The sequence below is a fragment of the Balaenoptera physalus genome (assembly GCF_965194825.1).
Source record: "Balaenoptera physalus genome assembly, chromosome: 19".
NCBI lineage: Eukaryota > Metazoa > Chordata > Mammalia > Artiodactyla > Balaenopteridae > Balaenoptera > Balaenoptera physalus.
This window is the reverse complement of record NC_138900.1, coordinates 56,958,090-56,967,567: the sequence shown is the minus strand read 5'-3', so window position 1 is coordinate 56,967,567 and position 9,478 is coordinate 56,958,090.

The window sequence follows — 9,478 nt, the reverse complement described above, 5'->3', positions numbered from 1 at the left end:
TTGGGTGGAGGTGTTTTTTTCTTGGCAGGTTGCAGGGGGAACCATGTTTTGGCAGGCTAACAAGTACATAGATTTACCCCTAAATTAAAAGTCAGAAGCCCTATAGGTTCTAATTTATGTTACTGAGAATTCCAATTTTCCAAATAACTTTGGAAAACATATTTGGATATTGGACTTTAGCTTCTTTTTTAAAATGATTTTTTAAAAACCTTATTCATTGTGCAAATACATCATGGTAAATAATTTAACTGCTTAATTATAATAAAAAATAAATATTTTGCTACTACACCACTTTGAGAGCATATTTGCCTCCCCAGGTGAAAATCTTTATTTACATTCACATTATTACTACTTGTATTTAATTCCCAGAGACTAAGACATTTTACAGCTCAGAGGATACTCAACTGGATTGAGTATCAGCCTACTCAGCACATTAGGCATTTGCTCATGAACTTCAAAAAGAGTCAGATTATACTTGAAATGAAAGCAGAATGGTACATTATCCCTCTTATTCAACTTCAGAAACAGAGACAGGAGAGAGAAAATGGTGTGCAAAAAAAAAAAAATCACTTAAATCATAGACAAACATGGACCCATGGTTTCTATCCACATCACAAGCCAAAAATGAGTAAGTCCAGTCGCTTACATTTAGAAGAATTAAGTTGAAAATTACCATTGATTTAAAAAATAAAATTAGATGTTAACGTTTTAGCTTTTTCTTTGGTGATATGGTGCAGGGTGGGTACTTGTTTTGCAAACACACATTTAAAGTGTATTCCTTTTCCTGAAATCAATACTGAAATGACTTACTTGTCAATAACTGCAACACGGAATCAGATGAGGTCATATGCAGAGGCTGGGTGGTCTCTGGTTTACTGAGGATGAGAACTCGGGCACTCAACACGCGTCCCCACGGAGATTCGGCTTCACCAACTTCTGGAAGTCGCCAGCTCACCGGGTCTGCTCCCACCTCGGGCTGCGGCTTCTTACGCACAAGCGCAAATCCTTTCCCGGCAGCCCTCCCGACCTGCGTCCGCCGAATAACAAGCAAAGCCTAAGAACAGCTCTCGAGCCATCGCCATCGAGTCTAACGCAGTCTTCTACCAGCTCCGAGATGTTGATTAAAAGTGGAAATTCCTGTTGCTCGCACTTACCAGAATCACGTGACTGGGTCTGGGAAACCACAGCTGAGATGAATTTTATTTCACCCAATGTTGAGAACTACGCCGTCTACTACACAGAGAATGTTGATTGAAGTCACAGACACCCCCAGTGTCCCTATCCTGTTTTGCCAAGCGGTTTGGAAACTGCTTTGGAAAAGATTCTTGGAATTTATGCTTTGACTGTAGTAAAACAATTAATGTTCTCCTATTTACATTAAATATTGCGTGAAAATTATGGCCTATGTATTACTGATGAGTCAGGCAGTTGTCTGGATTCAGGTGAAATGCATAATAATTAACACCTATATAGCACTTAGTATATGCCAAGCTTATGTGTCCTGAGTGCATTTACACAGGTAATATTGAAAGTTACTTGCAGTGTTAGGATTTATAAGACATCTTCCAGGAGGCTGTGGTGAGAAGGCTTTGGAGTATATGTTGTCAAATAAAGTTAATTTGGAAGAGGGAGGCACTTTGAGAATTTAGTAGGCCAAATGAGTCTGCAAAGTTTTTACAATGTATCCTTTAACCATGTCCCTTGGAAAGTAATCTAGCTGCCTTTATGAATTTCCAACAAAGTAGATTTTTAAAGTGTCTTTTATAATTCAGGCAAGTGACTGTAGAAGAAAACATACACAGAGTCCATAAAACACAGAAGCAGATACACACAAGTGCCTAAATGACACAGGCATACATATACATATATACAAACATATATACTATAAATACAAATATTGATATTTTATCTATCTATAAAACACCAAATATATATACGGTGTTTTACATAAATGTTTCCTAGAGGAAAATTTTTGGTCTCTTAAATCACGTTCACAAAATACACTGTACCCTCTGTGACACTGAGGAGGTAGGTGGTCTGTGGGTGTGTGCATCTGCAGCCGGGGAAAGCCTGGGAGGCATGTCTGCAGGGCTCTCTGTGGGGGAAACACTCCCACAGGCCATGACCAGCCTGCGTGAGGATGAAGTAAAAAGCTCTGTGTCAAAACAGACGTTCTTAAAAACAGATTCCGAAACTTCATAGCTCTAGTGTCTGCAGAATAAAATCATAATTATATTTTTGCATCAGTGAGACTCAAAACAAATAAGCACTAACAAAAGGACCAAGAGCCAGAGGATGTAGTGACAAAGATCTCCTCCTCGTCCAGGCTCCTCTGACTAGGGCCCTCTTCTCGACTAGGCCTCATCCCTGTGCTAGAAAGACCTGAACCAGCACTAACAAAGTTTCTAACATCCCGAGGATGGCCCTAGCTTCCCTTAAAGCGCCGGCCTGGAAAAACTCAAGGCTGCCGAAACAGTTTACTGTTTGTTGCAGCCAACACCTGAGGAAAGGAGGGTAGAAGCCTAGCTTCCGTAATTGCCAGCAAGCCTGGCAATGCCTACACTGACTAACCCTTGGTCATTTTTCCCTTCCCTGACTCTACTGAGCCCCTGCTCACCTCCTCCGGCCTCCCCCCCCTCCCCCCTTTAAAATGCCAGTCACCTCCGTACAAATCCAAGTTGAGTTCAGCTAATGCTCGACTCTTCCCTATTTCAATATTTATTACTAACTAAAATCTGTCCTTACTATCTTAACGAGTAACTGACTTTACCTCTGATAACAGCAATATGGACTATTTAAAACAGCCAAGTCAAAGGAGAGATCAGAGGCTTCCTCTTTAGAGAAGAGGGGGAGGGAAATCAGACTTAAATTGAACTGAGCTGTGCTTATAACTGAGGTGTAAAGAAAATGATGTTTCACGTGGAAAATTATGGTTATTTATTTTTGCTCCATTAGGCATTTTCTGCTAGAATTATACAGAAGTTAAGTATTTGTGATTAGTTAAGTATCAGGATCAATACTTTAATTTCTTTGATTTTTTTTTTCTTGACTTCTGACTGGTTGTTTACTTCTGTATTTACTTTCTTTTAATTGAAGTATAGTTGATTTACAATGTTGTGTTAGTTTCAGGTGTACAGCAAAGTGATTCAGCTATACACATACATATATTTTTTCTATTTTCAGATTCTTTTTCCTTATAGGTTATTACAAAATATAGAGTATAGTCCCCTGTGCTATATAGTAGTAGGTCCTTGTTGGTTATCTATTTTATATATAGTAGTGATTTGATCATATGAACCTCTGTGACCATCCATAAGCCTCACCTGGGGGCCGTTACCAAGGAGGCCAAATATAGAACAATCTGAGCAACAAAGCAAACAGTCATGGGACTGGATTATGACCCACTGAATAAAACAAATAAGCATGAGTCCATAGTAACATCAATGAATAATTCAATAAACACTTAAATGGTGGAGAAGCGTAGCTCCTCCTTATGGAAAAATCCAAGTTAATAAACGTGTAAGGAATGAGGGAAATACAAAGCCCCATAAGGCAGACATCACAGCAATAACTGCAGGAGGCAAGATGTGCTAATGGATGCTGAAATCAGTGGGTGAGAGTTTAAGGAGAAACAGGATATCAGCCTAGGCTAAAGGTAACTTTATAAAGGAGAAGGCTGACAGACACCACACTGACCAAGAATCCAGGGTCCACATCACAAGTAATGGGACATACTGACATCATGTACCCCATGATACTATGAACTGAGCAGGACACAACATCACTTCTGCGGTGTACTTGTCAAAAAATGCATACACTCAATTTAATCATGAGAGAGCATCAGGAAAACCAAAATTGAGTGATATTCTACAAAATGATCAGTTATTGTAAGAAATCAGAAGCGTCAAGGTCATGAAAGATTAAAGGCAGACTAAGGAACTGTTCCAGATGGAAGGACATTAAAGAGACACAGCAGCTACCTGCAATCAGGAATCCTGGATTAGATCCTGGAACAAAAATAGGATATTAGGGGGAAAATTGGAAGAATTTGCATAAGAATCTGTAGGTTAATATCCAATGTTAATTTCCTGGTTTTTAATCATTGAAGTATGACTGTGTAAGTTGTTAATATTAGGACGCTGAAGGAAGGGTAAATGTAGACTCTCTGTCCTAGTTTTACAACTTTCCTGGAATTATAAAATTATTTCAAATAAAAAAGTTTTTAAAAAGACAGAAACCTAGCATTTTCATGTTGACCCATCCTTTCTTGCAATATTTCCAAATTAAACCCAAAGTGCTATCGAGACATTTAATTTCCCTCCTGGTACACATTTCTGTTTACTCTTCTGAAAGTTGCTACTGATGTATGAATGGGCACATCCCCCCATGCAAAGTGCCAGGTCTGTTGATCAGTGAAAGTCCAGCTTGATTAGTAATAAAATGCATTTACTATAAATGCAGTCACACTCTTTCAACATTACAATAAGTAAAAGAAAATTACTGATGAATGTAGCGTGCAAAATGAAATGTTAATTGCCCATAAGTGTTACTGTGGGTAAATTGGTATTGAACAAGGGCACCATTTTCAGCACTAATGTATATAATGTGACTCATTTAAAACACATTTCACTACCTCAGAAATACAATTTAGCAAATTTAGGGCATTGAGTAATTGGCTTTCATTAAAGTTTTCTTAATTGGATACTTTTGAAATAGGTTTATTAGTGATCACAAAATGAATCTATAAAGCAACCTGTAAAAATGGAGAATTTACCATGTAATGGACACTGTATTCATGGTTATTACTATCAGGAGAAGGGCATGTGATAGATAAGCTACATTTTGCTTAATGTTTGCTTTGAGGTATTTTATCACTCTAAATAGGTAGTAAATGTCCATTTAAAAAGAAAAACAATAGTCAGCAAGCAGCATAAAAAATAACTGGAGGACTGTCTATGTTTCTACCAGTTTTAATCAAGTAAGTGAAAGCAATCACCCTCAATCATCCTACACGCCAAAGTCACTGGCAAATGAAGCCATGTTGATGCCTGTGTAAGCACAAAAGGGCTGCTGCCATCCAGCCAGTGCACTGAAGCAACTGGAAACATCCAGTCCAATCAAAGAGTATGTGCTTGCTTGCTCTCCTCCGCTCCCACCCCACTCCACTTGGATTTCAAGTGAAACAATTTTCAAACCAAACAGAACTATATTAGAAAATATAATCCACCCAACAAATTACAATATCGAAAATCCCCATTTTCTTCTAATTCAAACACACCATCTAATCTATAATGCTCAAACCATAATCCTTTTCTTTTAAACTAATCCAAATGCTCATAACAGTATGCATATATTATATAGTTGTGAGCACATATTGTATGCATCTTACATAAACTCAACAAAAGAAAGTTATAGATCAGAAAACTGTGGAGAAACTAGCTTTCAATTTTACATAATGGCATGAATAATACTGAACAGAGAGAAGTAAATGATGGACTGTGGCAGCACTCTTTATAAAATATAAAAAAGTGGGCTGGAGGCTAATGTGTTTCATTAAGAGCAAATAAGAGATAGAAGGACTAGACAATGTACGAATTGCAACTTGTAGAGAACAAAGTTTTCAGCGCACAGATTTGTCCTTTATTTGTTTGCTTGTTTGTAAGACAGTAAAAGATTGATTTTAGTAATGCAATATTAACCAAGATGCTGATTAAAGATGCTTTATTGATAAGTCCAGTGGCATGAGGGGTGGGTTAATCTGTTTTGCTAATATTAGAGGCTGCATTTAAACATCACTAGTGGTCTTCAGGTTCTGGAGATAAATTATTTACCTTTGCAACAGTCTTGACTTCTTATGGGGTAGTCACGAGAAATTGACCCTTCAATTATGTCAGTTATATGTATACAGAAAGCAACCAGTGCTCAGTCATTATTTACTTAATCTATATTTATTCAGTTAACTCTATTGGGTGGCTGTTAATCAGGCCCTGGGTTGGTGGTTGGACTGAATGTGAATGAAACACAGGGACACATCTCTTGATCTCATGGTGCTGTGAGTCAGGTGTTTTCAGTAGGAGAATCTGACGCAGCAATGGAGACCACGGAACCTTTGCTGAGAAAATGATGCTCAAAATGATGGAAATGAGTTAACTAATTGATTTGAGGAGAGAAGAATTTACTGCAAAGGAACTGCAAACTCAAAATCTGTGTGATGGGGGCAGGGGATAAATGGAAAATAAATGGAACTGAACTAAAAGAATCTTAGTGTGGGGTATCCGTGTCTGATCTGAAGCTGGGGCCAGATCATGATTATGTTCAGGTCAACCACATAATTTATCATTAGAAATGTAACACTCTTGATAGTGAAATATACATTCATAATTAACCTGGGACACTAAGGGTAACCCATATAGAACATACGATCACCATGACCTTCATCTTCAGAGCAAAGAAAGAGAAACTTCTAAAGACGCACAGTGAACGTGAGATGACATACAGAGAGGTTTGCAGAGTACGGGATGGCCAGGAGGTTCGGGGGTTGTGGTCCTCATATGATAAACTAATTAGGAGGCCACTGCAGTGGACTAGCCAAGTGATGACAGTAGCTTGAGCAGGGTTTCTGAAGAATGAGACAAGAGGATAGGGTTATGATACAGTTAAAGGACAAATGGACACATCTTGGTGATGAATCAAATAGGGAGTGTGAAGAAAAGGGGCTCCTGGTTTGATTTCAACTTTTGGCAGGTAGGTGGATGGTGCTGCTATTCTATAAAACTGGGAACACGGGACGAGGCCAGCGGCAGGGAGATGCAGATCGATGCACAGTTGGGATGAAGTTTAGAGCATGAAAGATGAGGCTAACCTTCACGTTAACCCAGCGGTGACTCCATAGAAGGTACCAGAGAGACTATGTCAAAATCCTCCACCTGGTACTCTGCAAGGATGGATATTCTATACACTAGGAATTCACTGTCAAAACACTTTAACTGTCCTGGCAATGACTTGGAAGCTAGACCCTATTCTGTGCCTGAAGTAAAGGTTTCTACCAAATAATATGAATGTCTTTCATCCTGGGGCAGAACGAAATCCAGTGTCGGCAAGGAACCGCACTTCCCTTTGGGCTGTGGTCTTCATGTTTTGGGAGTGGGAAGGCAATTGTACCACGTTGGGTGGGAGGGCAGCAGTACAGAAGAGGAACTCACTGAAAGGGCAGGATTGGTGGACCCTAGGAACTGTAATAATCGATACCTGATTGAATTCAGTTTTTCTGCTTTGGGAATATTTTATATTATTTCCAAGATGTCCATAATTTTTTTTCTTAAACGTTACTTTCCTCTCTTCTCTGTATTTAGTGAATTAAGCGAAAAGCTTGGAGTACATTCAGAAGCTGGTTGTAAAAAAAGAGAGAGAATCTACTTAGCTTACACTAGACTCTAGTTTGGTCACTAGAGTAATGGTCTCATGTGGGCAGCTGGCTGAGTAACATATAAGGACCAAGACAGGTTTGTAGAATATGACACCATTCCTTCAGGGACTCCAGAAGACCCTGGGGGGAGGAGGTATACACTTAAAAGATTCAACTTCCTACAGTCCTGAGAGAAGAGCTCAAACTATTTTTCCTTGGGTATTCAAGGAAAGGATGATACATGAAGGTCACAGGAACTAGGTGGAGGTCTCGCTTGGTTTCCCTGAGCTGTCTGGAAGCCAGTGGGAGGTTCTAAACCTCTTCCCATACCTACTCCTTCAGTGCAAAAGCAGTCACATGGCAAAAAAATAGTTGCATGTGTGTAACTATAATTTTTTTAGCAATTTAGTAGCGATTTTGTTTGTACAATATTATAACTCAGAAAATATTTCCCTTCAAATTAAGGATTATAAGAGTAGACTGACTCTATGTTTATATTATGATTTATAGCTTAAATTCTACAGCTAAGCTTCAGTTTCATGACAGAAGCCAACAGAAAAGTAGAAATTGCTCAAAGAAAATTTTAGAGGCATTTTATCACCGTATTGATTTCATACATCATGAAATTTCAAACATGATAAGGTCGAAGTGCACTAAATTCCGCTAAGAAAGTCGACAGGAAATATGAGAGATTTTCTTTCCCTTATACAAATTACAGGTAGAAAAAGAATGTGTGGACATGTGACACCATTCAGAAACTATCAGCAGTATTGGCACCACTACAGTTCTTAATAGTTGAAATTAGTTTGGTCAGTGTTTGTTTTAGTTTCTGATTTTTTTTTTTTTCTGGTATGATAAAATGTGGTGTTTTGTTATATTTGGTTTATTTTCCTTCATAGAACTACAATACTGTTCCAGAAAATGTCATTCTACAATAATTTATTTGGTACCATAGACTTCTACTAAGAAAAGTTTGTCAGATATCTTAAGCAAATGAAAAAAATTATTGCAAAGAGTCTCTTAATCATCCTAGTCATTTGTAACCATCGTCTTTTAATATGTATTTTGGAAGAACAGGTCATTTGACCGCTCAATTAAAAAATTAATCTGTTGCTTAGGGAGGATGGGAGGAAGGCTCAGGAGGGAGGGGATATGGGGATATATGTATACTTATAGCTGGTTCACTTTGTTGTATAACAGAAACTGACACAACATTGTAAAGCAATTATATTCCAATAAAGATATAAACAAAAAGAATAAAAACATGAAAAAAAATTAATTTGTTCCTGTTGAAAATATGGAGAAGCACAAATTCATTCACAGAAATGTAATTTATCAGAAAGTTTCTCACATGAACAGCTTGGAAGCAGATATGTTAGTTCAATGGGCACGAAGCCATGTCTAGTATCAGCACATTGAAAAGGAACATTATTTTATTACGAGCAAACACAAATTAGTCTGGCATGACACAAGGAATTATAAGAACTGGTCTTGCTAGTTTGAGGCTTGATAAAATAGATATTACTAATTTAATGACTTTTCGAAAAATAATGGTTAGAGCTCCTAAGAGGCATATGAAGACAATGAGCAAGTCAAATTGTGAGAATTTCCAATCTTTTCTCAGGAGGAGGAGCAGGAAGTTAGAGCCAAGGGAGGAGCCCAGAGTCCACTCGGGCTAGATTCACTATTTGCATTGCATCCATACATGGAAAGTGAGACAAATTCATGCAAAGAAATGGACCAGACATTCTATACCTAACACAGGAAATATGGGGACAGACAGTGCTCTGGTCTCCCAAGCATTTTACACAGAGAGGCATACAGGACACCTGAATACAGGTTTCTCTCTAGAAAAGTTCAAACAAAAAGGATCTGGAGTAAAGGATATTTGGCTAGTTGGATGAAGAAAAATACAGTAAATGGGGGTGTGGTCGGCAAAACAGAAACAGACTCACAGATATAGAAAACAAACTAGTGGTTCCCAGTGGTGAGAGGGAAGGGGGGGTAGGCTTCATTGGGTTCTAGAGGCAGCCTTTTCCACACTGGGGAATAGAACTGTGACCATACATTGGG